Below are 23273 nucleotides of genomic sequence, written 5' to 3'. Positions count from 1 at the left end.
CAAACGGGCAACGAAAAATGGGGGTGCAACACGAGGACTTCCCAGGGGGTCACACATCCTAGTACTACTCTCGCCCAAGCACGCTTAACTAAGGAGTTCTAATGGGATCCGGTGCATTAGTGCTGGTATAATCGCACCCGAAATACTATCCATGTTTATTGCTTTTATGTCTTAAAAGACGCAGAACCTCCTTTGATTTCGTACGCGAGGCGTGGGACCCACGTGACCGATCGGCTCCGTTCCAAAAATACGAAAACCATCAACCATGAAACGGATGCCACCCGAGCATAGAAACAGCAAAGAAAGAAAAAAAAAACAAAAAAAAACCGCACGTAAAATCTAAAAAAACGCAAACGGGCAACGAAAAAGGGGGGTGCAACACGAGGACTTCCCAGGGGGTCACCCATCCTAGTACTACTCTCGCCCAAGCACGCTTAACTGCGGAGTTCTGATGGGATCTGGTGCATTAGTGCCGGTATGATCGCACCCGAAATATTATCCATGCTTATTGCTTTTATGTCTTAAAAGACGCAGAACCTCCTTTGTTTTCGTACGCGAGGCGTGGGACCCACATGACCGATCGGCTCCGTTCCAAAAATACGAAAACCATCAACCATGAAACGGATGCCACCCGAGCATAGAAACAGCAAGAAAGAAAAAAAAAACAAAAAAAAACCGCACGTAAAATCTAAAAAAACGCAAACGGGCAACGAAAAAGGGGGGTGCAACACGAGGACTTCCCAGGGGGTCACCCATCCTAGTACTACTCTCGCCCAAGCACGCTTAACTGCGGAGTTCTGATGGGATCCGATGCATTAGTGCTGGTATGATCGCACCCAAAATACTATCCATGCTTATTGCTTTTATGTCTTAAAATACGTAGAACCTCCTTTGTTTTCGTACGCGAGGCGTGGGACCCACGTGACCGATCGGCTCCGTTGCAAAAATACGAAAACCATCAATCATGAAACGGATGCCACCCGAGCATAGAAACAGCAAGAAAGAAAAAAAAACAAAAAAAAAACCGCACGTAAAATCTAAAAAAACGCAAACGGGCAACGAAAAAGGGGGGTGCAACACGACGACTTCCCAGGGGGTCACCCATCCTAGTACTACTCTCGCCCAAGCACGCTTACCTGCGGAGTTCTGATGGGATCCGGTGCATTAGTGCTGGTATGATCGCACCCGAAATACTATCCATGCTTATTGCTTTTATGTCTTAAAAGACGCAGAACCTCCTTTGTTTTCGTACGCGAGGCGTGGGACCCACGTGACCGATCGGCTCCGTTCCAAAAATACGAAAACCATGAACCATGAAGCGGAGGCCACCCGAGCATAGAAATAGCAAGAAAGAAAAAAAAAACAAAAAAAAACAGCACGTAAAATCTAAAAAAAACGCAAACGGGCAACGAAAAAGGGGGTGCAACACGAGGACTTCCCAGGGTGTCACCCATCCTAGTACTACTCTCGCCCAAGCACGCTTAACTGCGGAGTTCTAATGGGATCCGGTGCATTAGTGCCGGTATGATCGCACCCGAAATACTATCCATGCTTATTGCTTTTATGTCTTAAAAGACGCAGAACCTCCTTTGTTTTCGTACGCGAGGCGTGGGACCCACGTGACCGATCGGCTCCGTTCCAAAAATACGAAAACCATGAACCATGAAACGGATGCCACCCGAGCATAGAAATAGCAAGAAAGAAAAAAAAAAAAAAACCGCACGTAAAATCTAAAAAAAACGCAAACGGGCAACGAAAAAGGGGGGTGCAACACGAGGACTTCCCAAGGGGTCACCCATCCTAGTACTACTCTCGCCCAAGCACGCTTAACTGCGGAGTTCTGATGGGATCCGGTGCATTAGTGCTCGTATGATCGCACCCGAAATACTATCCATGCTTATTGCTTTTATGTCTTAAAAGACGCAGAACCTCCTTTGTTTTCGTACGCGAGGCGTGGGACCCACGTGACCGATCGGCTCCGTTCCAAAAATACGAAAACCATGAACCATGAAGCGGAGGCCACCCGAGCATAGAAATAGCGAAAAAGAAAAAAAAACAAAAAAAACCGCACGTAAAATCTAAAAAAACGCAAACGGGCAACGAAAAATGGGGGTGCAACACGAGGACTTCCCAGGGGGTCACACATCCTAGTACTACTCTCGCCCAAGCACGCTTAACTAAGGAGTTCTAATGGGATCCGGTGCATTAGTGCTGGTATGATCGCACCCGAAATACTATCCATGTTTATTGCTTTTATGTCTTAAAAGACGCAGAACCTCCTTTGATTTCGTACGCGAGGCGTGGGACCCACGTGACCGATCGGCTCCGTTCCAAAAATACGAAAACCATCAACCATGAAACGGATGCCACCCGAGCATAGAAACAGCAAGAAAGAAAAAAAAACAAAAAAAAAACAGCACGTAAAATTTAAAAAAACGCAAACGGGCAAACGAAAAAGGGGGGTGCAACACGAGGACTTCCCAGGGGTCACCCATCCTAGTACTACTCTCGCCCAAGCACGCTTAACTGCGGAGTTATGATGGGATCTGGTGCATTAGTGCTGGTATAATCGCACCCGAAATACTATCCATGCTTATTGCTTTTATGTCTTAAAAGACGCAGAACCTCCTTTGATTTCGTACGCGAGGCGTGGGACCCACGTGACCGATCGGCGCCGTTCCAAAAATACGAAAACCATCAACCATGAAATGGAGGCCACCCGAGCATAGAAATAGCAAGAAAGAAAAAAAAAAAACAAAAAAAAAACCGCACGTAAAATCTAAAAAAACGCAAACGGGCAAACGAAAAAGGGGGGTGCAACACGAGGACTTCCCAGGGGGTCACCCATCCTAGTACTACTCTCGCCCAAGCACGCTTAACTGCGGAGTTCTGATGGGATCCGGTGCATTAGTGACGGTATGATCGCACCCGAAATATTATCCATGCTTATTACTTTTATGTCTTAAAAGACGCAGAACCTCCTTTGTTTTCGTACGCGAGGCGTGGGACCCACGTGACCGATCGGCTCCGTTGCAAAAATACGAAAACCATGAACCATGAAGCGGAGGCCACCCGAGCATAGAAATAGCAAGAAAGAAAAAAAAAACAAAAAAAAAACCGCACGTAAAATCTAAAAAAACGCAAACGGGCAACGAAAAAGGGGGGTGCAACACGAGGACTTCCCAGGGGGTCACCCATCCTAGTACTACTCTCGCCCAAGCACGCTTAACTGCGGAGTTCTAATGGGATCCGGTGCATTAGTGCCGGTATGATCGCACCCGAAATACTATCCATGCTTATTGCTTTTATGTCTTAAAAGACGCAGAACCTCCTTTGTTTTCGTACGCGAGGCGTGGGACCCACGTGACCGATCGGCTCCGTTCCAAAAATACGAAAACCATGAACCATGAAACGGATGCCACCCGAGCATAGAAATAGCAAGAAAGAAAAAAAAAAAAAAAAACCGCACGTAAAATCTAAAAAAAACGCAAACGGGCAACGAAAAAGGGGGGTGCAACACGAGGACTTCCCAGGGGGTCACCCATCCTAGTACTACTCTCGCCCAAGCACGCTTAACTGCGGAGTTCTGATGGGATCCGGTGCATTAGTGCTCGTATGATCGCACCCGAAATACTATCCATGCTTATTGCTTTTATGTCTTAAAAGACGCAGAACCTCCTTTGTTTTCGTACGCGAGGCGTGGGACCCACGTGACCGATCGGCTCCGTTCCAAAAATACGAAAACCATGAACCATGAAGCGGAGGCCACCCGAGCATAGAAATAGCGAAAAAGAAAAAAAAACAAAAAAAACCGCACGTAAAATCTAAAAAAACGCAAACGGGCAACGAAAAATGGGGGTGCAACACGAGGACTTCCCAGGGGGTCACACATCCTAGTACTACTCTCGCCCAAGCACGCTTAACTAAGGAGTTCTAATGGGATCCGGTGCATTAGTGCTGGTATAATCGCACCCGAAATACTATCCATGTTTATTGCTTTTATGTCTTAAAAGACGCAGAACCTCCTTTGATTTCGTACGCGAGGCGTGGGACCCACGTGACCGATCGGCTCCGTTCCAAAAATACGAAAACCATCAACCATGAAACGGATGCCACCCGAGCATAGAAACAGCAAAGAAAGAAAAAAAAAACAAAAAAAAACCGCACGTAAAATCTAAAAAAACGCAAACGGGCAACGAAAAAGGGGGGTGCAACACGAGGACTTCCCAGGGGGTCACCCATCCTAGTACTACTCTCGCCCAAGCACGCTTAACTGCGGAGTTCTGATGGGATCTGGTGCATTAGTGCCGGTATGATCGCACCCGAAATATTATCCATGCTTATTGCTTTTATGTCTTAAAAGACGCAGAACCTCCTTTGTTTTCGTACGCGAGGCGTGGGACCCACGTGACCGATCGGCTCCGTTGCAAAAATACGAAAACCATGAACCATGAAGCGGAGGCCACCCGAGCATAGAAATAGCAAGAAAGAAAAAAAAACAAAAAAAAAACCGCACGTAAAATCTAAAAAAACGCAAACGGGCAACGAAAAAGGGGGGTGCAACACGAGGACTTCCCAGGGGGTCACCCATCCTAGTACTACTCTCGCCCAAGCACGCTTAACTGCGGAGTTCTAATGGGATCCGGTGCATTAGTGCCGGTATGATCGCACCCGAAATACTATCCATGCTTATTGCTTTTATGTCTTAAAAGACGCAGAACCTCCTTTGTTTTCGTACGCGAGGCGTGGGACCCACGTGACCGATCGGCTCCGTTCCAAAAATACGAAAACCATGAACCATGAAACGGATGCCACCCGAGCATAGAAATAGCAAGAAAGAAAAAAAAAAAAAAAAAACCGCACGTAAAATCTAAAAAAAACGCAAACGGGCAATGAAAAAGAGGGGGTGCAACACGAGGACTTCCCAGGGGGTCACCCATCCTAGTACTACTCTCGCCCAAGCACGCTTAACTGCGGAGTTCTGATGGGATCCGGTGCATTAGTGCTCGTATGATCGCACCCGAAATACTATCCATGCTTATTGCTTTTATGTCTTAAAAGACGCAGAACCTCCTTTGTTTTCGTACGCGAGGCGTGGGACCCACGTGACCGATCGGCTCCGTTCCAAAAATACGAAAACAATGAACCATGAAGCGGAGGCCACCCGAGCATAGAAATAGCGAAAAAGAAAAAAAAACAAAAAAAACCGCACGTAAAATCTAAAAAAACGCAAACGGGCAACGAAAAAGGGGGGTGCAACACGAGGACTTCCCGGGGGGTCACCCATCCTAGTACTACTCTCGCCCAAGCACGCTTAACTAAGGAGTTCTAATGGGATCCGGTGCATTAGTGCTGGTATAATCGCACCCGAAATACTATCCATGTTTATTGCTTTTATGTCTTAAAAGACGCAGAACCTCATTTGTTTTCGTACGCGAGGCGTGGGACCCACGTGACCGATCGGCTCCGTTCCAAAAATACGAAAACCATCAACCATGAAACGGATGCCACCTGAGCATAGAAACAGCAAGAAAGAAAAAAAAAACAAAAAAAAACCGCACGTAAAATCTAAAAAAACGCAAACGGGCAACGAAAAAGGGGGGTGCAACACGAGGACTTCCCAGGGGGTCACCCATCCTAGTACTACTCTCGCCCAAGCACGCTTAGCTGCGGAGTTCTGATGGGATCCGGTGCATTAGTGCTGGTATGATCGCACCCGAAATACTATCCATGCTTATTGCTTTTATGTCTTAAAATACGCAGAACCTCCTTTGTTTTCGTACGCGAGGCGTGGGACCCACGTGACCGATCGGCTCCGTTGCAAAAATACGAAAACCATCAATCATGAAACGGATGCCACCCGAGCATAGAAACAGCAAGAAAGAAAAAAAAAAACAAAAAAAAAGCCGCACGTAAAATCTAAAAAAACGCAAACGGGCAACGAAAAAGGGGGGTGCAACACGAGGACTTCCCAGGGGGTCACCCATCCTAGTACTACTCTCGCCCAAGCACGCTTAACTGCGGAGTTCTGATGGGATCCGGTGCATTAGTGCTGGTATGATCGCACCCGAAATACTATCCATGATTATTGCTTTTATGTCTTAAAAGACGCAGAACCTCCTTTGTTTTCGTACGCGAGGCGTGGGACCCACGTGACCGATCGGCTCCGTTCCAAAAATACGAAAACCATGAACCATGAAGCGGAGGCCACCCGAGCATAGAAATAGCAAGAAAGAAAAAAAAAAAACCGCACGAAAAATCTAAAAAAAACGCAAACGGGCAACGAAAAAGGGGGGGTGCAACACGAGGACTTCCCAGGGGGTCACCCATCCTAGTACTACTCTCGCCCAAGCACGCTTAACTGCGGAGTTCTGATGGGATCCGGTGCATTAGTGCTCGTATGATCGCACCCGAAATACTATCCATGCTTATTGCTTTTATGTCTTAAAAGACGCAGAACCTCCTTTGTTTTCGTACGCGAGGCGTGGGACTCACGTGACCGATCGGCTCCGTTCCAAAAATACGAAAACCATCAACCATGAAGCGGAGGCCACCCGAGCATAGAAATAGCGAAAAAGAAAAAAAAAACAAAAAAAAACCGCACGTAAAATCTAAAAAAACGCAAACGGGCAACGAAAAAGGGGGGTGCAACACGAGGACTTCCCAGGGGGTCACCCATCCTAGTACTACTCTCGCCCAAGCACGCTTAACTAAGGAGTTCTAATGGGATCCGGTGCATTAGTGCTGGTATAATCGCACCCGAAATACTATCCATGTTTATTGCTTTTATGTCTTAAAAGACGCAGAACCTCCTTTGTTTTCGTACGCGAGGCGTGGGACCCACGTGACCGATCGGCTCCGTTCCAAAAATACGAAAACCATCAACCATGAAACGGATGCCACCCGAGCATAGAAACAGGAAGAAAGAAAAAAAAACAAAAAAAAACCGCACGTAAAATCTAAAAAAACGCAAACGGCCAACGAAAAAGGGGGGTGCAACACGAGGACTTCCCAGGGGGTCACCCATCCTAGTACTACTCTCGCCCAAGCACGCTTAACTGCGGAGTTCTGATGGGATCCGGTGCATTAGTGCTGGTATGATCGCACCCGAAATCTTATCCATGCTTATTGCTTTTATGTCTTAAAATACGTAGAACCTCCTTTGTTTTCGTACGCGAGGCGTGGGACCCACGTGACCGATCGGCTCCGTTGCAAAAATACGAAAACCATCAATCATGAAACGGATGCCACCCGAGCATAGAAACAGCAAGAAAGAAAAAAAAAACAAAAAAAAAAAAACCGCACGTAAAATCTAAAAAAACGCAAACGGGCAACGAAAAAGGGGGGGTGCAACACGAGGACTCCCCAGGGGGTCACCCATCCTAGTACTACTCTCGCCCAAGCACGCTTAACTGCGGAGTTCTGATGGGATCCGGTGCATTAGTGCTGGTATGATCGCACCCGAAATACTATCCATGATTATTGCTTTTATGTCTTAAAAGACGCAGAACCTCCTTTGTTTTCGTACGCGAGGCGTGGGACCCACGTGACCGATCGGCTCCGTTCCAAAAATACGAAAACCATGAACCATGAAGCGGAGGCCACCCGAGCATAGAAATAGCAAGAAAGAAAAAAAAACAAAAAAAAAACAGCACGTAAAATCTAAAAAAAAACGCAAACGGGCAACGAAAAAGGGGGGTGCAACACGAGGACTTCCCAGGGTGTCACCCATCCTAGTACTACTCTCGCCCAAGCACGCTTAACTGCGGAGTTCTGATGGGATCCGGTGCATTAGTGCTGGTATGATCGCACCCGAAATATTATCCATGCTTATTGCTTTTATGTCTTAAAAGACGCAGAACCTCCTTTGTTTTCGTACGCGAGGCGTGGGACCCACGTGACCGATCGGCTCCGTCCAAAAATACGAAAACCATGAACCATGAAGCGGAGGCCACCCGAGCATAGAAATAGCAAGAAAGAAAAAAAAAAAAAAAAAACCGCACGAAAAATCTAAAAAAAACGCAAACGGGCAACGAAAAAGGGGGGGTGCAACACGAGGACTTCCCAGGGGGTCACCCATCCTAGTACTACTCTCGCCCAAGCACGCTTAACTGCGGAGTTCTGATGGGATCCGGTGCATTAGTGCTCGTATGATCGCACCCGAAATACTATCCATGCTTATTGCTTTTATGTCTTAAAAGACGCAGAACCTCCTTTGTTTTCGTACGCGAGGCGTGGGACCCACGTGACCGATCGGCTCCGTTCCAAAAATACGAAAACCATGAACCATGAAGCGGAGGCCACCCGAGCATAGAAATAGCCAAAAAGAAAAAAAAAACAAAAAAAACCGCACGTAAAATCTAAAAAAACGCAAACGGGCAACGAAAAAGGGGGGTGCAACACGAGGACTTCCCAGGGGGTCACCCATCCTAGTACTACTCTCGCCCAAGCACGCTTAACTAAGGAGATCTAATGGGATCCGGTGCATTAGTGCTGGTATAATCGCACCCGAAATACTATCCATGTTTATTGCTTTTATGTCTTAAAAGACGCAGAACCTCCTTTGTTTTCGTACGCGAGGCGTGGGACCCACGTGACCGATCGGCTCCGTTCCAAAAATACGAAAACCATCAACCATGAAACGGATGCCACCCGAGCATAGAAACAGCAAGAAAGAAAAAAAAACAAAAAAAAACCGCACGTAAAATCTAAAAAAACGCAAACGGGCAACGAAAAAGGGGGGTGCAACACGAGGACTTCCCAGGGGGTCACCCATCCTAGTACTACTCTCGCCCAAGCACGCTTAACTGCGGAGTTCTGATGGGATCCGGTGCATTAGTGCTGGTATGATCGCACCCGAAATACTATCCATGCTTATTGCTTTTATGTCTTAAAATACGCAGAACCTCCTTTGTTTTCGTACGCGAGGCGTGGGACCCACGTGACCGATCGGCTCCGTTGCAAAAATACGAAAACCATCAATCATGAAACGGATGCCACCCGAGCATAGAAACAGCAAGAAAGAAAAAAAAAACAAAAAAAAAACCGCACGTAAAATCTAAAAAAACGCAAACGGGCAACGAAAAAGGGGGGTGCAACACGAGGACTTCCCAGGGGGTCACCCATCCTAGTACTACTCTCGCCCAAGCACGCTTAAATGCGGAGTTCTGATGGGATCCGGTGCATTAGTGCTGGTATGATCACACCCGAAATACTATCCATGATTATTGCTTTTATGTCTTAAAAGACGCAGAACCTCCTTTGTTTTCGTACGCGAGGCGTGGGACCCACGTGACCGATCGGCTCCGTTCCAAAAATACGAAAACCATGAACCATGAAGCGGAGGCCACCCGAGCATAGAAATAGCAAGAAAGAAAAAAAAACAAAAAAAAACAGCACGTAAAATCTAAAAAAAACGCAAACGGGCAACGAAAAAGGGGGGTACAACACGAGGACTTCCCAGGGTGTCACCCATCCTAGTACTACTCTCGCCCAAGCACGCTTAACTGCGAAGTTCTGATGGGATCCGGTGCATTAGTGCTGGTATGATCGCACCCGAAATATTATCCATGCTTATTGCTTTTATGTCTTAAAAGACGCAGAACCTCCTTTGTTTTCGTACGCGAGGTGTGGGACCCACGTGACCGATCGGCTCCGTTCCAAAAATACGAAAACCATGAACCATGAAGCGGAGGCCACCCGAGCATAGAAATAGCAAAAAAGAAAAAAAAAACATAAAAAAACCGCACGTAAAATCTAAAAAAACGCAAACGGGCAATGAAAAAGGGGGGTGCAACACGAGGACTTCCCAGGGGTCACCCATCCTAGTACTACTCTCGCCCAAGCACGCTTAACTAAGGAGTTCTGATGGGATCCGATGCATTAGTGCTGGTATGATCGCACCCGAAATACTATCCATGCTTATTGCTTTTATGTCTTAAAAGACGCAGAACCTCCTTTGTTTTCGTACGCGAGGCGTGGGACCCACGTGACCGATCGGCTCCGTTCCAAAAATACGAAAACCATGAACCATGAAGCGGAGGCCACCCGAGCATACAAACAGCAAGAAAGAAAAAAAACAAAAAAAAAACCGCACGTAAAATCTAAAAAAACGCAAACGGGCAAACGAAAAAGGGGGGTGCAACACGAGGACTTCCCAGGGGGTCACCCATCCTAGTACTACTCTCACCCAAGCACGCTTAACTGCGGAGTTCTGATGGGATCCGGTGCATTAGTGCTGGTATGATCGCACCCGAAATACTATCCATGCTTATTGCTTTTATGTCTTAAAAGACGCAGAACCTCCTTTGTTTTCGTACGCGAGGCGTGGGACCCACGTGACCGATCGGCTCCGTTCCAAAAATACGAAAACCATGAACCATGAAGCGGAGGCCACCCGAGCATAGAAATAGCAAGAAAGAAAAAAAAACAAAAAAAAAACAGCACGTAAAATCTAAAAAAAAACGCAAACGGGCAACGAAAAAGGGGGGTGCAACACGAGGACTTCCCAGGGTGTCACCCATCCTAGTACTACTCTCGCCCAAGCACGCTTAACTGCGGAGTTCTGATGGGATCCGGTGCATTAGTGCTGGTATGATCGCACCCGAAATATTATCCATGCTTATTGCTTTTATGTCTTAAAAGACGCAGAACCTCCTTTGTTTTCGTACGCGAGGCGTGGGACCCACGTGACCGATCGGCTCCGTCCAAAAATACGAAAACCATGAACCATGAAGCGGAGGCCACCCGAGCATAGAAATAGCAAGAAAGAAAAAAAAAAAAAAACCGCACGAAAAATCTAAAAAAAACGCAAACGGGCAACGAAAAAGGGGGGGTGCAACACGAGGACTTCCCAGGGGGTCACCCATCCTAGTACTACTCTCGCCCAAGCACGCTTAACTGCGGAGTTCTGATGGGATCCGGTGCATTAGTGCTCGTATGATCGCACCCGAAATACTATCCATGCTTATTGCTTTTATGTCTTAAAAGACGCAGAACCTCCTTTGTTTTCGTACGCGAGGCGTGGGACTCACGTGACCGATCGGCTCCGTTCCAAAAATACGAAAACCATCAACCATGAAGCGGAGGCCACCCGAGCATAGAAATAGCGAAAAAGAAAAAAAAAACAAAAAAAAACCGCACGTAAAATCTAAAAAAACGCAAACGGGCAACGAAAAAGGGGGGTGCAACACGAGGACTTCCCAGGGGGTCACCCATCCTAGTACTACTCTCGCCCAAGCACGCTTAACTAAGGAGTTCTAATGGGATCCGGTGCATTAGTGCTGGTATAATCGCACCCGAAATACTATCCATGTTTATTGCTTTTATGTCTTAAAAGACGCAGAACCTCCTTTGTTTTCGTACGCGAGGCGTGGGACCCACGTGACCGATCGGCTCCGTTCCAAAAATACGAAAACCATCAACCATGAAACGGATGCCACCCGAGCATAGAAACAGGAAGAAAGAAAAAAAAACAAAAAAAAACCGCACGTAAAATCTAAAAAAACGCAAACGGCCAACGAAAAAGGGGGGTGCAACACGAGGACTTCCCAGGGGGTCACCCATCCTAGTACTACTCTCGCCCAAGCACGCTTAACTGCGGAGTTCTGATGGGATCCGGTGCATTAGTGCTGGTATGATCGCACCCGAAATCTTATCCATGCTTATTGCTTTTATGTCTTAAAATACGCAGAACCTCCTTTGTTTTCGTACGCGAGGCGTGGGACCCACGTGACCGATCGGCTCCGTTGCAAAAATACGAAAACCATCAATCATGAAACGGATGCCACCCGAGCATAGAAACAGCAAGAAAGAAAAAAAAAACAAAAAAAAAAAACCGCACGTAAAATCTAAAAAAACGCAAACGGGCAACGAAAAAGGGGGGGTGCAACACGAGGACTCCCCAGGGGGTCACCCATCCTAGTACTACTCTCGCCCAAGCACGCTTAACTGCGGAGTTCTGATGGGATCCGGTGCATTAGTGCTGGTATGATCGCACCCGAAATACTATCCATGATTATTGCTTTTATGTCTTAAAAGACGCAGAACCTCCTTTGTTTTCGTACGCGAGGCGTGGGACCCACGTGACCGATCGGCTCCGTTCCAAAAATACGAAAACCATGAACCATGAAGCGGAGGCCACCCGAGCATAGAAATAGCAAGAAAGAAAAAAAAACAAAAAAAAAAACAGCACGTAAAATCTAAAAAAAAACGCAAACGGGCAACGAAAAAGGGGGGTGCAACACGAGGACTTCCCAGGGTGTCACCCATCCTAGTACTACTCTCGCCCAAGCACGCTTAACTGCGGAGTTCTGATGGGATCCGGTGCATTAGTGCTGGTATGATCGCACCCGAAATATTATCCATGCTTATTGCTTTTATGTCTTAAAAGACGCAGAACCTCCTTTGTTTTCGTACGCGAGGCGTGGGACCCACGTGACCGATCGGCTCCGTCCAAAAATACGAAAACCATGAACCATGAAGCGGAGGCCACCCGAGCATAGAAATAGCAAGAAAGAAAAAAAAAAAAAAAAACCGCACGAAAAATCTAAAAAAAACGCAAACGGGCAACGAAAAAGGGGGGGTGCAACACGAGGACTTCCCAGGGGGTCACCCATCCTAGTACTACTCTCGCCCAAGCACGCTTAACTGCGGAGTTCTGATGGGATCCGGTGCATTAGTGCTCGTATGATCGCACCCGAAATACTATCCATGCTTATTGCTTTTATGTCTTAAAAGACGCAGAACCTCCTTTGTTTTCGTACGCGAGGCGTGGGACCCACGTGACCGATCGGCTCCGTTCCAAAAATACGAAAACCATGAACCATGAAGCGGAGGCCACCCGAGCATAGAAATAGCCAAAAAGAAAAAAAAAACAAAAAAAACCGCACGTAAAATCTAAAAAAACGCAAACGGGCAACGAAAAAGGGGGGTGCAACACGAGGACTTCCCAGGGGGTCACCCATCCTAGTACTACTCTCGCCCAAGCACGCTTAACTAAGGAGATCTAATGGGATCCGGTGCATTAGTGCTGGTATAATCGCACCCGAAATACTATCCATGTTTATTGCTTTTATGTCTTAAAAGACGCAGAACCTCCTTTGTTTTCGTACGCGAGGCGTGGGACCCACGTGACCGATCGGCTCCGTTCCAAAAATACGAAAACCATCAACCATGAAACGGATGCCACCCGAGCATAGAAACAGCAAGAAAGAAAAAAAAAACAAAAAAAAACCGCACGTAAAATCTAAAAAAACGCAAACGGGCAACGAAAAAGGGGGGTGCAACACGAGGACTTCCCAGGGGGTCACCCATCCTAGTACTACTCTCGCCCAAGCACGCTTAACTGCGGAGTTCTGATGGGATCCGGTGCATTAGTGCTGGTATGATCGCACCCGAAATACTATCCATGCTTATTGCTTTTATGTCTTAAAATACGCAGAACCTCCTTTGTTTTCGTACGCGAGGCGTGGGACCCACGTGACCGATCGGCTCCGTTGCAAAAATACGAAAACCATCAATCATGAAACGGATGCCACCCGAGCATAGAAACAGCAAGAAAGAAAAAAAAAACAAAAAAAAAACCGCACGTAAAATCTAAAAAAACGCAAACGGGCAACGAAAAAGGGGGGTGCAACACGAGGACTTCCCAGGGGGTCACCCATCCTAGTACTACTCTCGCCCAAGCACGCTTAAATGCGGAGTTCTGATGGGATCCGGTGCATTAGTGCTGGTATGATCACACCCGAAATACTATCCATGATTATTGCTTTTATGTCTTAAAAGACGCAGAACCTCCTTTGTTTTCGTACGCGAGGCGTGGGACCCACGTGACCGATCGGCTCCGTTCCAAAAATACGAAAACCATGAACCATGAAGCGGAGGCCACCCGAGCATAGAAATAGCAAGAAAGAAAAAAAAACAAAAAAAAACAGCACGTAAAATCTAAAAAAAACGCAAACGGGCAACGAAAAAGGGGGGTACAACACGAGGACTTCCCAGGGTGTCACCCATCCTAGTACTACTCTCGCCCAAGCACGCTTAACTGCGAAGTTCTGATGGGATCCGGTGCATTAGTGCTGGTATGATCGCACCCGAAATATTATCCATGCTTATTGCTTTTATGTCTTAAAAGACGCAGAACCTCCTTTGTTTTCGTACGCGAGGTGTGGGACCCACGTGACCGATCGGCTCCGTTCCAAAAATACGAAAACCATGAACCATGAAGCGGAGGCCACCCGAGCATAGAAATAGCAAAAAAGAAAAAAAAAACATAAAAAAACCGCACGTAAAATCTAAAAAAACGCAAACGGGCAATGAAAAAGGGGGGTGCAACACGAGGACTTCCCAGGGGTCACCCATCCTAGTACTACTCTCGCCCAAGCACGCTTAACTAAGGAGTTCTGATGGGATCCGATGCATTAGTGCTGGTATGATCGCACCCGAAATACTATCCATGCTTATTGCTTTTATGTCTTAAAAGACGCAGAACCTCCTTTGTTTTCGTACGCGAGGCGTGGGACCCACGTGACCGATCGGCTCCGTTCCAAAAATACGAAAACCATGAACCATGAAGCGGAGGCCACCCGAGCATACAAACAGCAAGAAAGAAAAAAAACAAAAAAAAAACCGCACGTAAAATCTAAAAAAACGCAAACGGGCAAACGAAAAAGGGGGGTGCAACACGAGGACTTCACAGGGGGTCACCCATCCTAGTACTACTCTCACCCAAGCACGCTTAACTGCGGAGTTCTGATGGGATCCGGTGCATTAGTGCTGGTATGATCGCACCCGAAATACTATCCATGCTTATTGCTTTTATGTCTTAAAAGACGCAGAACCTCCTTTGTTTTCGTACGCGAGGCGTGGGACCCACGTGACCGATCGGCTCCGTTCCAAAAATACGAAAACCATGAACCATGAAGCGGAGGCCACCCGAGCATAGAAATAGCAAGAAAGAAAAAAAAACAAAAAAAAAACAGCACGTAAAATCTAAAAAAAAACGCAAACGGGCAACGAAAAAGGGGGGTGCAACACGAGGACTTCCCAGGGTGTCACCCATCCTAGTACTACTCTCGCCCAAGCACGCTTAACTGCGGAGTTCTGATGGGATCCGGTGCATTAGTGCTGGTATGATCGCACCCGAAATATTATCCATGCTTATTGCTTTTATGTCTTAAAAGACGCAGAACCTCCTTTGTTTTCGTACGCGAGGCGTGGGACCCACGTGACCGATCGGCTCCGTCCAAAAATACGAAAACCATGAACCATGAAGCGGAGGCCACCCGAGCATAGAAATAGCAAGAAAGAAAAAAAAAAAAAAACCGCACGAAAAATCTAAAAAAAACGCAAACGGGCAACGAAAAAGGGGGGGTGCAACACGAGGACTTCCCAGGGGGTCACCCATCCTAGTACTACTCTCGCCCAAGCACGCTTAACTGCGAAGTTCTGATGGGATCCGGTGCATTAGTGCTCGTATGATCGCACCCGAAATACTATCCATGCTTATTGCTTTTATGTCTTAAAAGACGCAGAACCTCCTTTGTTTTCGTACGCGAGGCGTGGGACTCACGTGACCGATCGGCTCCGTTCCAAAAATACGAAAACCATGAACCATGAAGCGGAGGCCACCCGAGCATAGAAATAGCGAAAAAGAAAAAAAAACAAAAAAATCCGCACGTAAAATCTAAAAAAACGCAAACGGGCAACGAAAAAGGGGGGTGCAACACGAGGACTTCCCAGGGGGTCACCCATCCTAGTACTACTCTCGCCCAAGCACGCTTAACTAAGGAGATCTAATGGGATCCGGTGCATTAGTGCTGGTATAATCGCACCCGAAATACTATCCATGTTTATTGCTTTTATGTCTTAAAAGACGCAGAACCTCCTTTGTTTTCGTACGCGAGGCGTGGGACCCACGTGACCGATCGGCTCCGTTCCAAAAATACGAAAACCATCAACCATGAAACGGATGCCACCCGAGCATAGAAACAGCAAGAAAGAAAAAAAAAACAAAAAAAAACCGCACGTAAAATCTAAAAAAACGCAAACGGGCAACGAAAAAGGGGGGTGCAACACGAGGACTTCCCAGGGGGTCACCCATCCTAGTACTACTCTCGCCCAAGCACGCTTAACTGCGGTGTTCTGATGGGATCCGGTGCATTAGTGCTGGTATGATCGCACCCGAAATACTATCCATGCTTATTGCTTTTATGTCTTAAAATACGCAGAACCTCCTTTGTTTTCGTACGCGAGGCGTGGGACCCACGTGACCGATCGGCTCCGTTGCAAAAATACGAAAACCATCAATCATGAAACGGATGCCACCCGAGCATAGAAACAGCAAGAAAGAAAAAAAAAACAAAAAAAAAACCGCACGTAAAATCTAAAAAAACGCAAACGGGCAACGAAAAAGGGGGGTGCAACACGAGGACTTCCCAGGGGGTCACCCATCCTAGTACTACTCTCGCCCAAGCACGCTTAAATGCGGAGTTCTGATGGGATCCGGTGCATTAGTGCTGGTATGATCACACCCGAAATACTATCCATGATTATTGCTTTTATGTCTTAAAAGACGCAGAACCTCCTTTGTTTTCGTACGCGAGGCGTGGGACCCACGTGACCGATCGGCTCCGTTCCAAAAATACGAAAACCATGAACCATGAAGCGGAGGCCACCCGAGCATAGAAATAGCAAGAAAGAAAAAAAAAAAAACCGCACGAAAAATCTAAAAAAAACGCAAACGGGCAACGAAAAAGGGGGGGTGCAACACGAGGACTTCCCAGGGGGTCACCCATCCTAGTACTACTCTCGCCCAAGCACGCTTAACTGCGGAGTTCTGATGGAATCCGGTGCATTAGTGCCGGTATGATCGCACCCGAAATATTATCCATGCTTATTGCTTTTATGTCTTAAAAAACGCAGAACCTCCTTTGTTTTCGTACGCGAGGCGTGGGACCCACGTGACCGATCGGCTCCGTTCCAAAAATACGAAAACAATGAACCATGAAGCGGAGGCCACCCGAGCATAGAAATAGCGAAAAAGAAAAAAAAACAAAAAAAACCGCACGTAAAATCTAAAAAAACGCAAACGGGCAACGAAAAAGGGGGGTGCAACACGAGGACTTCCCGGGGGGTCACCCATCCTAGTACTACTCTCGCCCAAGCACGCTTAACTAAGGAGTTCTAATGGGATCCGGTGCATTAGTGCTGGTATAATCGCACCCGAAATACTATCCATGTTTATTGCTTTTATGTCTTAAAAGACGCAGAACCTCATTTGTTTTCGTACGCGAGGCGTGGGACCCACGTGACCGATCGGCTCCGTTCCAAAAATACGAAAACCATCAACCATGAAACGGATGCCACCTGAGCATAGAAACTGCAAGAAAGAAAAAAAAAACAAAAAAAAACCGCACGTAAAATCTAAAAAAACGCAAACGGGCAACGAAAAAGGGGGGTGCAACACGAGGACTTCCCAGGGGGTCACCCATCCTAGTACTACTCTCGCCCAAGCACGCTTAGCTGCGGAGTTCTGATGGGATCCGGTGCATTAGTGCTGGTATGATCGCACCCGAAATACTATCCATGCTTATTGCTTTTATGTCTTAAAATACGCAGAACCTCCTTTGTTTTCGTACGCGAGGCGTGGGACCCACGTGACCGATCGGCTCCGTTGCAAAAATACGAAAACCATCAATCATGAAACGGATGCCACCCGAGCATAGAAACAGCAAGAAAGAAAAAAAAAACAAAAAAAAAGCCGCACGTAAAATCTAAAAAAACGCAAACGGGCAACGAAAAAGGGGGGTGCAACACGAGGACTTCCCAGGGGGTCACCCATCCTAGTACTACTCTCGCCCAAGCACGCTTAACTGCGGAGTTCTGATGGGATCCGGTGCATTAGTGCTGGTATGATCGCACCCGAAATACTATCCATGATTATTGCTTTTATGTCTTAAAAGACGCAGAACCTCCTTTGTTTTCGTACGCGAGGCGTGGGACCCACGTGACCGATCGGCTCCGTTCCAAAAATACGAAAACCATGAACCATGAAGCGGAGGCCACCCGAGCATAGAAATAGCAAGAAAGAAAAAAAAAAAAACCGCACGAAAAATCTAAAAAAAACGCAAACGGGCAACGAAAAAGGGGGGGTGCAACACGAGGACTTCCCAGGGGGTCACCCATCCTAGTACTACTCTCGCCCAAGCACGCTTAACTGCGGAGTTCTGATGGGATCCGGTGCATTAGTGCTCGTATGATCGCACCCGAAATACTATCCATGCTTATTGCTTTTATGTCTTAAAAGACGCAGAACCTCCTTTGTTTTCGTACGCGAGGCGTGGGACCCACGTGACCGATCGGCTCCGTTCCAAAAATACGAAAACCATGAACCATGAAGCGGAGGCCACCCGAGCATACAAACAGCAAGAAAGAAAAAAAACAAAAAAAAAACCGCACGTAAAATCTAAAAAAACGCAAACGGGCAAACGAAAAAGGGGGGTGCAACACGAGGACTTCCCAGGGGGTCACCCATCCTAGTACTACTCTCACCCAAGCACGCTTAACTGCGGAGTTCTGATGGGATCCGGTGCATTAGTGTTGGTATGATCGCACCCGAAATACTATCCATGCTTATTGCTTTTATGTCTTAAAAGACGCAGAACCTCCTTTGTTTTCGTACGCGAGGCGTGGGACCCACGTGACCGATCGGCTCCGTTCCAAAAATACGAAAACCATCAACCATGAAACGGATGCCACCCGAGCATAGAAACAGCAAGAAAGAAAAAAAAAACAAAAAAAAAACCGCACGTAAAATCTAAAAAAACGCAAACGGGCAAACGAAAAAGGGGGGTGCAACACGAGGACTTCCCAGGGGTCACCCATCCTAGTACTACTCTCGCCCAAGCACGCTTAACTGCGGAGTTATGATGGGATCTGGTGCATTAGTGCTGGTATGATCGCACCCGAAATACTATCCATGCTTATTGCTTTTATGTCTTAAAAGACGCTGAACCTCCTTTGATTTCGTACGCGAGGCGTGGGACCCACGTGACCGATCGGCGCCGTTCCAAAAATACGAAAACCATCAACCATGAAATGGAGGCCACCCGAGCATAGAAATAGCAAGAAAGAAAAAAAAACAAAAAAAAAACCGCACGTAAAATCTAAAAAAACGCAAACGGGCAAACGAAAAAGGGGGGTGCAACACGAGGACTTCCCAGGGGGTCACCCATCCTAGTACTACTCTCGCCCAAGCACGCTTAACTGCGGAGTTCTGATGGGATCCGGTGCATTAGTGCCGGTATGATCGCACCCGAAATATTATCCATGCTTATTGCTTTTATGTCTTAAAAAACGCAGAACCTCCTTTGTTTTCGTACGCGAGGCGTGGGACCCACGTGACCGATCGGCTCCGTTGCAAAAATACGAAAACCATGAACCATGAAGCGGAGGCCACCCGAGCATAGAAATAGCAAGAAAGAAAAAAAAACAAAAAAAAAAACCGCACGTAAAATCTAAAAAAACGCAAACGGGCAACGAAAAAGGGGGGTGCAACACGAGGACTTCCCAGGGGGTCACCCATCCTAGTACTACTCTCGCCCAAGCACGCTTAATTGCGTAGTTCTAATGGGATCCGGTGCATTAGTGCCGGTATGATCGCACCCGAAATACTATCCATGCTTATTGCTTTTATGTCTTAAAAGACGCAGAACCTCCTTTGTTTTCGTACGCGAGGCGTGGGACCCACGTGACCGATCGGCTCCGTTCCAAAAATACGAAAACCATGAACCATGAAACGGATGCCACCCGAGCATAGAAATAGCAAGAAAGAAAGAAAAAAAAAACCGCACGTAAAATCTAAAAAAAACGCAAACGGGCAATGAAAAAGAGGGGGTGCAACACGAGGACTTCCCAGGGGGTCACCCATCCTAGTACTACTCTCGCCCAAGCACGCTTAACTGCGGAGTTCTGATGGGATCCGGTGCATTAGTGCTCGTATGATCGCACCCGAAATACTATCCATGCTTATTGCTTTTATGTCTTAAAAGACGCAGAACCTCCTTTGTTTTCGTACGCGAGGCGTGGGACCCACGTGACCGATCGGCTCCGTTCCAAAAATACGAAAACAATGAACCATGAAGCGGAGGCCACCCGAGCATAGAAATAGCGAAAAAGAAAAAAAAACAAAAAAAACCGCACGTAAAATCTAAAAAAACGCAAACGGGCAACGAAAAAGGGGGGTGCAACACGAGGACTTCCCGGGGGGTCACCCATCCTAGTACTACTCTCGCCCAAGCACGCTTAACTAAGGAGTTCTAATGGGATCCGGTGCATTAGTGCTGGTATAATCGCACCCGAAATACTATCCATGATTATTGCTTTTATGTCTTAAAAGACGCAGAACCTCCTTTGTTTTCGTACGCGAGGCGTGGGACCCACGTGACCGATCGGCTCCGTTCCAAAAATACGAAAACCATCAACCATGAAACGGATGCCACCTGAGCATAGAAACAGCAAGAAAGAAAAAAAAAACAAAAAAAAACCGCACGTAAAATCTAAAAAAACGCAAACGGGCAACGAAAAAGGGGGGTGCAACACGAGGACTTCCCAGGGGGTCACCCATCCTAGTACTACTCTCGCCCAAGCACGCTTAGCTGCGGAGTTCTGATGGGATCCGGTGCATTAGTGCTGGTATGATCGCACCCGAAATACTATCCATGCTTATTGCTTTTATGTCTTAAAATACGCAGAACCTCCTTTGTTTTCGTACGCGAGGCGTGGGACCCACGTGACCGATCGGCTCCGTTGCAAAAATACGAAAACCATCAATCATGAAACGGATGCCACCCGAGCATAGAAACAGCAAGAAAGAAAAAAAAAACAAAAAAAAAGCCGCACGTAAAATCTAAAAAAACGCAAACGGGCAACGAAAAAGGGGGGTGCAACACGAGGACTTCCCAGGGGGTCACCCATCCTAGTACTACTCTCGCCCAAGCACGCTTAACTGCGGAGTTCTGATGGGATCCGGTGCATTAGTGCTGGTATGATCGCACCCGAAATACTATCCATGATTATTGCTTTTATGTCTTAAAAGACGCAGAACCTCCTTTGTTTTCGTACGCGAGGCGTGGGACCCACGTGACCGATCGGCTCCGTTCCAAAAATACGAAAACCATGAACCATGAAGCGGAGGCCACCCGAGCATAGAAATAGCAAGAAAGAAAAAAAAAAAAAAAACCGCACGAAAAATCTAAAAAAAACGCAAACGGGCAACGAAAAAGGGGGGGTGCAACACGAGGACTTCCCAGGGGGTCACCCATCCTAGTACTACTCTCGCCCAAGCACGCTTAACTGCGGAGTTCTGATGGGATCCGGTGCATTAGTGCTCGTATGATCGCACCCGAAATACTATCCATGCTTATTGCTTTTATGTCTTAAAAGACGCAGAACCTCCTTTGTTTTCGAACGCGAGGCGTGGGACTCACGTGACCGATCGGCTCCGTTCCAAAAATACGAAAACCATCAACCATGAAGCGGAGGCCACCCGAGCATAGAAATAGCGAAAAAGAAAAAAAAAACAAAAAAAACCGCACGTAAAATCTAAAAAAACGCAAACGGGCAACGAAAAAGGGGGGTGCAACACGAGGACTTCCCAGGGGGTCACCCATCCTAGTACTACTCTCGCCCAAGCACGCTTAACTAAGGAGTTCTAATGGGATCCGGTGCATTAGTGCTGGTATAATCGCACCCGAAATACTATCCATGTTTATTGCTTTTATGTCTTAAAAGACGCAGAACCTCCTTTGTTTTCGTACGCGAGGCGTGGGACCCACGTGACCGATCGGCTCCGTTCCAAAAATACGAAAACCATCAACCATGAAACGGATGCCACCCGAGCATAGAAAAAGGAAGAAAGAAAAAAAAACAAAAAAAAACCGCACGTAAAATCTAAAAAAACGCAAACGGGCAACGAAAAAGGGGGGTGCAACACGAGGACTTCCCAGGGGGTCACCCATCCTAGTACTACTCTCGCCCAAGCACGCTTAACTGCGGAGTTCTGATGGGATCCGGTGCATTAGTGCTGGTATGATCGCACCCGAAATCTTATCCATGCTTATTGCTTTTATGTCTTAAAATACGCAGAACCTCCTTTGTTTTCGTACGCGAGGCGTGGGACCCACGTGACCGATCGGCTCCGTTGCAAAAATACGAAAACCATCAATCATGAAACGGATGCCACCCGAGCATAGAAACAGCAAGAAAGAAAAAAAAAACAAAAAAAAAAAACCGCACGTAAAATCTAAAAAAACGCAAACGGGCAACGAAAAAGGGGGGGTGCAACACGAGGACTCCCCAGGGGGTCACCCATCCTAGTACTACTCTCGCCCAAGCACGCTTAACTGCGGAGTTCTGATGGGATCCGGTGCATTAGTGCTGGTATGATCGCACCCGAAATACTATCCATGATTATTGCTTTTATGTCTTAAAAGACGCAGAACCTCCTTTGTTTTCGTACGCGAGGCGTGGGACCCACGTGACCGATCGGCTCCGTTCCAAAAATACGAAAACCATGAACCATGAAGCGGAGGCCACCCGAGCATAGAAATAGCAAGAAAGAAAAAAAAACAAAAAAAAAACAGCACGTAAAATCTAAAAAAAAACGCAAACGGGCAACGAAAAAGGGGGGTGCAACACGAGGACTTCCCAGGGTGTCACCCATCCTAGTACTACTCTCGCCCAAGCACGCTTAACTGCGGAGTTCTGATGGGATCCGGTGCATTAGTGCTGGTATGATCGCACCCGAAATATTATCCATGCTTATTGCTTTTATGTCTTAAAAGACGCAGAACCTCCTTTGTTTTCGTACGCGAGGCGTGGGACCCACGTGACCGATCGGCTCCGTCCAAAAATACGAAAACCATGAACCATGAAGCGGAGGCCACCCGAGCATAGAAATAGCAAGAAAGAAAAAAAAAAAAAAACCGCACGAAAAATCTAAAAAAAACGCAAACGGGCAACGAAAAAGGGGGGGTGCAACACGAGGACTTCCCAGGGGGTCACCCATCCTAGTACTACTCTCGCCCAAGCACGCTTAACTGCGGAGTTCTGATGGGATCCGGTGCATTAGTGCTCGTATGATCGCACCCGAAATACTATCCATGCTTATTGCTTTTATGTCTTAAAAGACGCAGAACCTCCTTTGTTTTCGTACGCGAGGCGTGGGACCCACGTGACCGATCGGCTCCGTTCCAAAAATACGAAAACCATGA

General features: G+C 47.1%; 67 non-coding genes across 67 annotated transcripts; all 67 read right to left on the bottom strand.

The window, feature by feature from the left end:
- Positions 1-20: 20 nt before the first annotated feature.
- LOC145149585 (5S ribosomal RNA) lies at positions 21-139 on the bottom strand. Its single transcript, XR_013730441.1, has one exon. It is a non-coding gene; the product is annotated as a 5S ribosomal RNA (ribosomal RNA).
- A 231-nt stretch (positions 140-370) lies between these two features.
- LOC145155950 (5S ribosomal RNA) lies at positions 371-489 on the bottom strand. The gene has a single exon (XR_013736377.1). It is a non-coding gene; the product is annotated as a 5S ribosomal RNA (ribosomal RNA).
- Positions 490-719: 230 nt separating this feature from the next.
- Positions 720-838, bottom strand: LOC145155942 (5S ribosomal RNA). The gene has a single exon (XR_013736369.1). It is a non-coding gene; the product is annotated as a 5S ribosomal RNA (ribosomal RNA).
- Positions 839-1068: 230 nt separating this feature from the next.
- On the bottom strand, positions 1069-1187 carry LOC145146754 (5S ribosomal RNA). Its single transcript, XR_013727683.1, has one exon. It is a non-coding gene; the product is annotated as a 5S ribosomal RNA (ribosomal RNA).
- A 230-nt stretch (positions 1188-1417) lies between these two features.
- On the bottom strand, positions 1418-1536 carry LOC145146601 (5S ribosomal RNA). Its single transcript, XR_013727538.1, has one exon. It is a non-coding gene; the product is annotated as a 5S ribosomal RNA (ribosomal RNA).
- A 226-nt stretch (positions 1537-1762) lies between these two features.
- On the bottom strand, positions 1763-1881 carry LOC145144762 (5S ribosomal RNA). The gene has a single exon (XR_013725765.1). It is a non-coding gene; the product is annotated as a 5S ribosomal RNA (ribosomal RNA).
- Positions 1882-2109: 228 nt separating this feature from the next.
- On the bottom strand, positions 2110-2228 carry LOC145148974 (5S ribosomal RNA). The gene has a single exon (XR_013729835.1). It is a non-coding gene; the product is annotated as a 5S ribosomal RNA (ribosomal RNA).
- A 231-nt stretch (positions 2229-2459) lies between these two features.
- LOC145150452 (5S ribosomal RNA) lies at positions 2460-2577 on the bottom strand. The gene has a single exon (XR_013731277.1). It is a non-coding gene; the product is annotated as a 5S ribosomal RNA (ribosomal RNA).
- Positions 2578-2811: 234 nt separating this feature from the next.
- Positions 2812-2930, bottom strand: LOC145144548 (5S ribosomal RNA). Its single transcript, XR_013725561.1, has one exon. It is a non-coding gene; the product is annotated as a 5S ribosomal RNA (ribosomal RNA).
- A 231-nt stretch (positions 2931-3161) lies between these two features.
- LOC145153813 (5S ribosomal RNA) lies at positions 3162-3280 on the bottom strand. Its single transcript, XR_013734304.1, has one exon. It is a non-coding gene; the product is annotated as a 5S ribosomal RNA (ribosomal RNA).
- A 228-nt stretch (positions 3281-3508) lies between these two features.
- On the bottom strand, positions 3509-3627 carry LOC145143707 (5S ribosomal RNA). Its single transcript, XR_013724737.1, has one exon. It is a non-coding gene; the product is annotated as a 5S ribosomal RNA (ribosomal RNA).
- Positions 3628-3855: 228 nt separating this feature from the next.
- Positions 3856-3974, bottom strand: LOC145149583 (5S ribosomal RNA). The gene has a single exon (XR_013730439.1). It is a non-coding gene; the product is annotated as a 5S ribosomal RNA (ribosomal RNA).
- Positions 3975-4205: 231 nt separating this feature from the next.
- On the bottom strand, positions 4206-4324 carry LOC145155949 (5S ribosomal RNA). The gene has a single exon (XR_013736376.1). It is a non-coding gene; the product is annotated as a 5S ribosomal RNA (ribosomal RNA).
- Positions 4325-4554: 230 nt separating this feature from the next.
- On the bottom strand, positions 4555-4673 carry LOC145153812 (5S ribosomal RNA). The gene has a single exon (XR_013734303.1). It is a non-coding gene; the product is annotated as a 5S ribosomal RNA (ribosomal RNA).
- Positions 4674-4903: 230 nt separating this feature from the next.
- Positions 4904-5022, bottom strand: LOC145143706 (5S ribosomal RNA). The gene has a single exon (XR_013724736.1). It is a non-coding gene; the product is annotated as a 5S ribosomal RNA (ribosomal RNA).
- Positions 5023-5250: 228 nt separating this feature from the next.
- LOC145147529 (5S ribosomal RNA) lies at positions 5251-5369 on the bottom strand. The gene has a single exon (XR_013728428.1). It is a non-coding gene; the product is annotated as a 5S ribosomal RNA (ribosomal RNA).
- A 230-nt stretch (positions 5370-5599) lies between these two features.
- LOC145153571 (5S ribosomal RNA) lies at positions 5600-5718 on the bottom strand. The gene has a single exon (XR_013734072.1). It is a non-coding gene; the product is annotated as a 5S ribosomal RNA (ribosomal RNA).
- A 232-nt stretch (positions 5719-5950) lies between these two features.
- LOC145152361 (5S ribosomal RNA) lies at positions 5951-6069 on the bottom strand. Its single transcript, XR_013732882.1, has one exon. It is a non-coding gene; the product is annotated as a 5S ribosomal RNA (ribosomal RNA).
- A 224-nt stretch (positions 6070-6293) lies between these two features.
- LOC145143705 (5S ribosomal RNA) lies at positions 6294-6412 on the bottom strand. The gene has a single exon (XR_013724735.1). It is a non-coding gene; the product is annotated as a 5S ribosomal RNA (ribosomal RNA).
- A 230-nt stretch (positions 6413-6642) lies between these two features.
- Positions 6643-6761, bottom strand: LOC145146442 (5S ribosomal RNA). Its single transcript, XR_013727388.1, has one exon. It is a non-coding gene; the product is annotated as a 5S ribosomal RNA (ribosomal RNA).
- Positions 6762-6990: 229 nt separating this feature from the next.
- On the bottom strand, positions 6991-7109 carry LOC145152360 (5S ribosomal RNA). The gene has a single exon (XR_013732881.1). It is a non-coding gene; the product is annotated as a 5S ribosomal RNA (ribosomal RNA).
- A 235-nt stretch (positions 7110-7344) lies between these two features.
- LOC145140713 (5S ribosomal RNA) lies at positions 7345-7463 on the bottom strand. Its single transcript, XR_013722248.1, has one exon. It is a non-coding gene; the product is annotated as a 5S ribosomal RNA (ribosomal RNA).
- Positions 7464-7695: 232 nt separating this feature from the next.
- LOC145145492 (5S ribosomal RNA) lies at positions 7696-7814 on the bottom strand. Its single transcript, XR_013726462.1, has one exon. It is a non-coding gene; the product is annotated as a 5S ribosomal RNA (ribosomal RNA).
- Positions 7815-8043: 229 nt separating this feature from the next.
- Positions 8044-8162, bottom strand: LOC145143704 (5S ribosomal RNA). Its single transcript, XR_013724734.1, has one exon. It is a non-coding gene; the product is annotated as a 5S ribosomal RNA (ribosomal RNA).
- Positions 8163-8391: 229 nt separating this feature from the next.
- LOC145147364 (5S ribosomal RNA) lies at positions 8392-8510 on the bottom strand. The gene has a single exon (XR_013728271.1). It is a non-coding gene; the product is annotated as a 5S ribosomal RNA (ribosomal RNA).
- Positions 8511-8739: 229 nt separating this feature from the next.
- LOC145152359 (5S ribosomal RNA) lies at positions 8740-8858 on the bottom strand. The gene has a single exon (XR_013732880.1). It is a non-coding gene; the product is annotated as a 5S ribosomal RNA (ribosomal RNA).
- Positions 8859-9089: 231 nt separating this feature from the next.
- Positions 9090-9208, bottom strand: LOC145145559 (5S ribosomal RNA). The gene has a single exon (XR_013726525.1). It is a non-coding gene; the product is annotated as a 5S ribosomal RNA (ribosomal RNA).
- Positions 9209-9438: 230 nt separating this feature from the next.
- Positions 9439-9557, bottom strand: LOC145149402 (5S ribosomal RNA). The gene has a single exon (XR_013730261.1). It is a non-coding gene; the product is annotated as a 5S ribosomal RNA (ribosomal RNA).
- Positions 9558-9787: 230 nt separating this feature from the next.
- LOC145149461 (5S ribosomal RNA) lies at positions 9788-9905 on the bottom strand. The gene has a single exon (XR_013730323.1). It is a non-coding gene; the product is annotated as a 5S ribosomal RNA (ribosomal RNA).
- A 230-nt stretch (positions 9906-10135) lies between these two features.
- Positions 10136-10254, bottom strand: LOC145155795 (5S ribosomal RNA). Its single transcript, XR_013736223.1, has one exon. It is a non-coding gene; the product is annotated as a 5S ribosomal RNA (ribosomal RNA).
- A 232-nt stretch (positions 10255-10486) lies between these two features.
- LOC145145490 (5S ribosomal RNA) lies at positions 10487-10605 on the bottom strand. The gene has a single exon (XR_013726461.1). It is a non-coding gene; the product is annotated as a 5S ribosomal RNA (ribosomal RNA).
- A 226-nt stretch (positions 10606-10831) lies between these two features.
- Positions 10832-10950, bottom strand: LOC145143702 (5S ribosomal RNA). The gene has a single exon (XR_013724732.1). It is a non-coding gene; the product is annotated as a 5S ribosomal RNA (ribosomal RNA).
- Positions 10951-11180: 230 nt separating this feature from the next.
- On the bottom strand, positions 11181-11299 carry LOC145146440 (5S ribosomal RNA). The gene has a single exon (XR_013727385.1). It is a non-coding gene; the product is annotated as a 5S ribosomal RNA (ribosomal RNA).
- Positions 11300-11528: 229 nt separating this feature from the next.
- On the bottom strand, positions 11529-11647 carry LOC145152358 (5S ribosomal RNA). Its single transcript, XR_013732879.1, has one exon. It is a non-coding gene; the product is annotated as a 5S ribosomal RNA (ribosomal RNA).
- Positions 11648-11881: 234 nt separating this feature from the next.
- LOC145140710 (5S ribosomal RNA) lies at positions 11882-12000 on the bottom strand. Its single transcript, XR_013722247.1, has one exon. It is a non-coding gene; the product is annotated as a 5S ribosomal RNA (ribosomal RNA).
- Positions 12001-12233: 233 nt separating this feature from the next.
- Positions 12234-12352, bottom strand: LOC145145488 (5S ribosomal RNA). Its single transcript, XR_013726459.1, has one exon. It is a non-coding gene; the product is annotated as a 5S ribosomal RNA (ribosomal RNA).
- Positions 12353-12580: 228 nt separating this feature from the next.
- Positions 12581-12699, bottom strand: LOC145143701 (5S ribosomal RNA). The gene has a single exon (XR_013724731.1). It is a non-coding gene; the product is annotated as a 5S ribosomal RNA (ribosomal RNA).
- A 229-nt stretch (positions 12700-12928) lies between these two features.
- Positions 12929-13047, bottom strand: LOC145147363 (5S ribosomal RNA). The gene has a single exon (XR_013728270.1). It is a non-coding gene; the product is annotated as a 5S ribosomal RNA (ribosomal RNA).
- A 230-nt stretch (positions 13048-13277) lies between these two features.
- LOC145152357 (5S ribosomal RNA) lies at positions 13278-13396 on the bottom strand. The gene has a single exon (XR_013732878.1). It is a non-coding gene; the product is annotated as a 5S ribosomal RNA (ribosomal RNA).
- A 231-nt stretch (positions 13397-13627) lies between these two features.
- LOC145145558 (5S ribosomal RNA) lies at positions 13628-13746 on the bottom strand. Its single transcript, XR_013726524.1, has one exon. It is a non-coding gene; the product is annotated as a 5S ribosomal RNA (ribosomal RNA).
- A 230-nt stretch (positions 13747-13976) lies between these two features.
- Positions 13977-14095, bottom strand: LOC145149401 (5S ribosomal RNA). The gene has a single exon (XR_013730260.1). It is a non-coding gene; the product is annotated as a 5S ribosomal RNA (ribosomal RNA).
- Positions 14096-14325: 230 nt separating this feature from the next.
- LOC145149460 (5S ribosomal RNA) lies at positions 14326-14443 on the bottom strand. The gene has a single exon (XR_013730322.1). It is a non-coding gene; the product is annotated as a 5S ribosomal RNA (ribosomal RNA).
- A 230-nt stretch (positions 14444-14673) lies between these two features.
- On the bottom strand, positions 14674-14792 carry LOC145144404 (5S ribosomal RNA). Its single transcript, XR_013725412.1, has one exon. It is a non-coding gene; the product is annotated as a 5S ribosomal RNA (ribosomal RNA).
- Positions 14793-15024: 232 nt separating this feature from the next.
- LOC145145487 (5S ribosomal RNA) lies at positions 15025-15143 on the bottom strand. Its single transcript, XR_013726458.1, has one exon. It is a non-coding gene; the product is annotated as a 5S ribosomal RNA (ribosomal RNA).
- A 226-nt stretch (positions 15144-15369) lies between these two features.
- LOC145147009 (5S ribosomal RNA) lies at positions 15370-15488 on the bottom strand. The gene has a single exon (XR_013727927.1). It is a non-coding gene; the product is annotated as a 5S ribosomal RNA (ribosomal RNA).
- Positions 15489-15716: 228 nt separating this feature from the next.
- LOC145147362 (5S ribosomal RNA) lies at positions 15717-15835 on the bottom strand. Its single transcript, XR_013728269.1, has one exon. It is a non-coding gene; the product is annotated as a 5S ribosomal RNA (ribosomal RNA).
- Positions 15836-16065: 230 nt separating this feature from the next.
- On the bottom strand, positions 16066-16184 carry LOC145144462 (5S ribosomal RNA). The gene has a single exon (XR_013725471.1). It is a non-coding gene; the product is annotated as a 5S ribosomal RNA (ribosomal RNA).
- Positions 16185-16415: 231 nt separating this feature from the next.
- Positions 16416-16534, bottom strand: LOC145145557 (5S ribosomal RNA). Its single transcript, XR_013726523.1, has one exon. It is a non-coding gene; the product is annotated as a 5S ribosomal RNA (ribosomal RNA).
- Positions 16535-16759: 225 nt separating this feature from the next.
- LOC145155654 (5S ribosomal RNA) lies at positions 16760-16878 on the bottom strand. Its single transcript, XR_013736083.1, has one exon. It is a non-coding gene; the product is annotated as a 5S ribosomal RNA (ribosomal RNA).
- Positions 16879-17106: 228 nt separating this feature from the next.
- Positions 17107-17225, bottom strand: LOC145147528 (5S ribosomal RNA). The gene has a single exon (XR_013728427.1). It is a non-coding gene; the product is annotated as a 5S ribosomal RNA (ribosomal RNA).
- A 230-nt stretch (positions 17226-17455) lies between these two features.
- LOC145153570 (5S ribosomal RNA) lies at positions 17456-17574 on the bottom strand. The gene has a single exon (XR_013734071.1). It is a non-coding gene; the product is annotated as a 5S ribosomal RNA (ribosomal RNA).
- Positions 17575-17805: 231 nt separating this feature from the next.
- LOC145152356 (5S ribosomal RNA) lies at positions 17806-17924 on the bottom strand. Its single transcript, XR_013732877.1, has one exon. It is a non-coding gene; the product is annotated as a 5S ribosomal RNA (ribosomal RNA).
- Positions 17925-18149: 225 nt separating this feature from the next.
- Positions 18150-18268, bottom strand: LOC145143700 (5S ribosomal RNA). The gene has a single exon (XR_013724730.1). It is a non-coding gene; the product is annotated as a 5S ribosomal RNA (ribosomal RNA).
- Positions 18269-18498: 230 nt separating this feature from the next.
- On the bottom strand, positions 18499-18617 carry LOC145146753 (5S ribosomal RNA). The gene has a single exon (XR_013727682.1). It is a non-coding gene; the product is annotated as a 5S ribosomal RNA (ribosomal RNA).
- A 232-nt stretch (positions 18618-18849) lies between these two features.
- Positions 18850-18967, bottom strand: LOC145150065 (5S ribosomal RNA). The gene has a single exon (XR_013730895.1). It is a non-coding gene; the product is annotated as a 5S ribosomal RNA (ribosomal RNA).
- Positions 18968-19198: 231 nt separating this feature from the next.
- LOC145152542 (5S ribosomal RNA) lies at positions 19199-19317 on the bottom strand. Its single transcript, XR_013733076.1, has one exon. It is a non-coding gene; the product is annotated as a 5S ribosomal RNA (ribosomal RNA).
- Positions 19318-19548: 231 nt separating this feature from the next.
- On the bottom strand, positions 19549-19667 carry LOC145149008 (5S ribosomal RNA). The gene has a single exon (XR_013729869.1). It is a non-coding gene; the product is annotated as a 5S ribosomal RNA (ribosomal RNA).
- Positions 19668-19893: 226 nt separating this feature from the next.
- On the bottom strand, positions 19894-20012 carry LOC145143699 (5S ribosomal RNA). Its single transcript, XR_013724729.1, has one exon. It is a non-coding gene; the product is annotated as a 5S ribosomal RNA (ribosomal RNA).
- A 228-nt stretch (positions 20013-20240) lies between these two features.
- On the bottom strand, positions 20241-20359 carry LOC145147527 (5S ribosomal RNA). The gene has a single exon (XR_013728426.1). It is a non-coding gene; the product is annotated as a 5S ribosomal RNA (ribosomal RNA).
- Positions 20360-20589: 230 nt separating this feature from the next.
- LOC145153569 (5S ribosomal RNA) lies at positions 20590-20708 on the bottom strand. The gene has a single exon (XR_013734070.1). It is a non-coding gene; the product is annotated as a 5S ribosomal RNA (ribosomal RNA).
- Positions 20709-20939: 231 nt separating this feature from the next.
- LOC145152355 (5S ribosomal RNA) lies at positions 20940-21058 on the bottom strand. The gene has a single exon (XR_013732876.1). It is a non-coding gene; the product is annotated as a 5S ribosomal RNA (ribosomal RNA).
- A 228-nt stretch (positions 21059-21286) lies between these two features.
- Positions 21287-21405, bottom strand: LOC145143697 (5S ribosomal RNA). Its single transcript, XR_013724728.1, has one exon. It is a non-coding gene; the product is annotated as a 5S ribosomal RNA (ribosomal RNA).
- Positions 21406-21634: 229 nt separating this feature from the next.
- Positions 21635-21753, bottom strand: LOC145146439 (5S ribosomal RNA). The gene has a single exon (XR_013727384.1). It is a non-coding gene; the product is annotated as a 5S ribosomal RNA (ribosomal RNA).
- A 229-nt stretch (positions 21754-21982) lies between these two features.
- On the bottom strand, positions 21983-22101 carry LOC145152354 (5S ribosomal RNA). Its single transcript, XR_013732875.1, has one exon. It is a non-coding gene; the product is annotated as a 5S ribosomal RNA (ribosomal RNA).
- Positions 22102-22335: 234 nt separating this feature from the next.
- Positions 22336-22454, bottom strand: LOC145140704 (5S ribosomal RNA). The gene has a single exon (XR_013722245.1). It is a non-coding gene; the product is annotated as a 5S ribosomal RNA (ribosomal RNA).
- A 232-nt stretch (positions 22455-22686) lies between these two features.
- Positions 22687-22805, bottom strand: LOC145145486 (5S ribosomal RNA). Its single transcript, XR_013726457.1, has one exon. It is a non-coding gene; the product is annotated as a 5S ribosomal RNA (ribosomal RNA).
- Positions 22806-23031: 226 nt separating this feature from the next.
- On the bottom strand, positions 23032-23150 carry LOC145143696 (5S ribosomal RNA). The gene has a single exon (XR_013724727.1). It is a non-coding gene; the product is annotated as a 5S ribosomal RNA (ribosomal RNA).
- Between the last annotated feature and the right edge of the window lie 123 nt (positions 23151-23273).

The sequence above is a fragment of the Lactuca virosa genome, chromosome 1 (assembly GCF_052849685.1).
Source record: "Lactuca virosa cultivar CGN04683 chromosome 1, Lactuca_virosa_CGN04683_v6, whole genome shotgun sequence".
NCBI classification, from domain to species: domain Eukaryota; kingdom Viridiplantae; phylum Streptophyta; class Magnoliopsida; order Asterales; family Asteraceae; genus Lactuca; species Lactuca virosa.
This window is presented reverse-complemented; position numbering and strand designations above follow the sequence as displayed.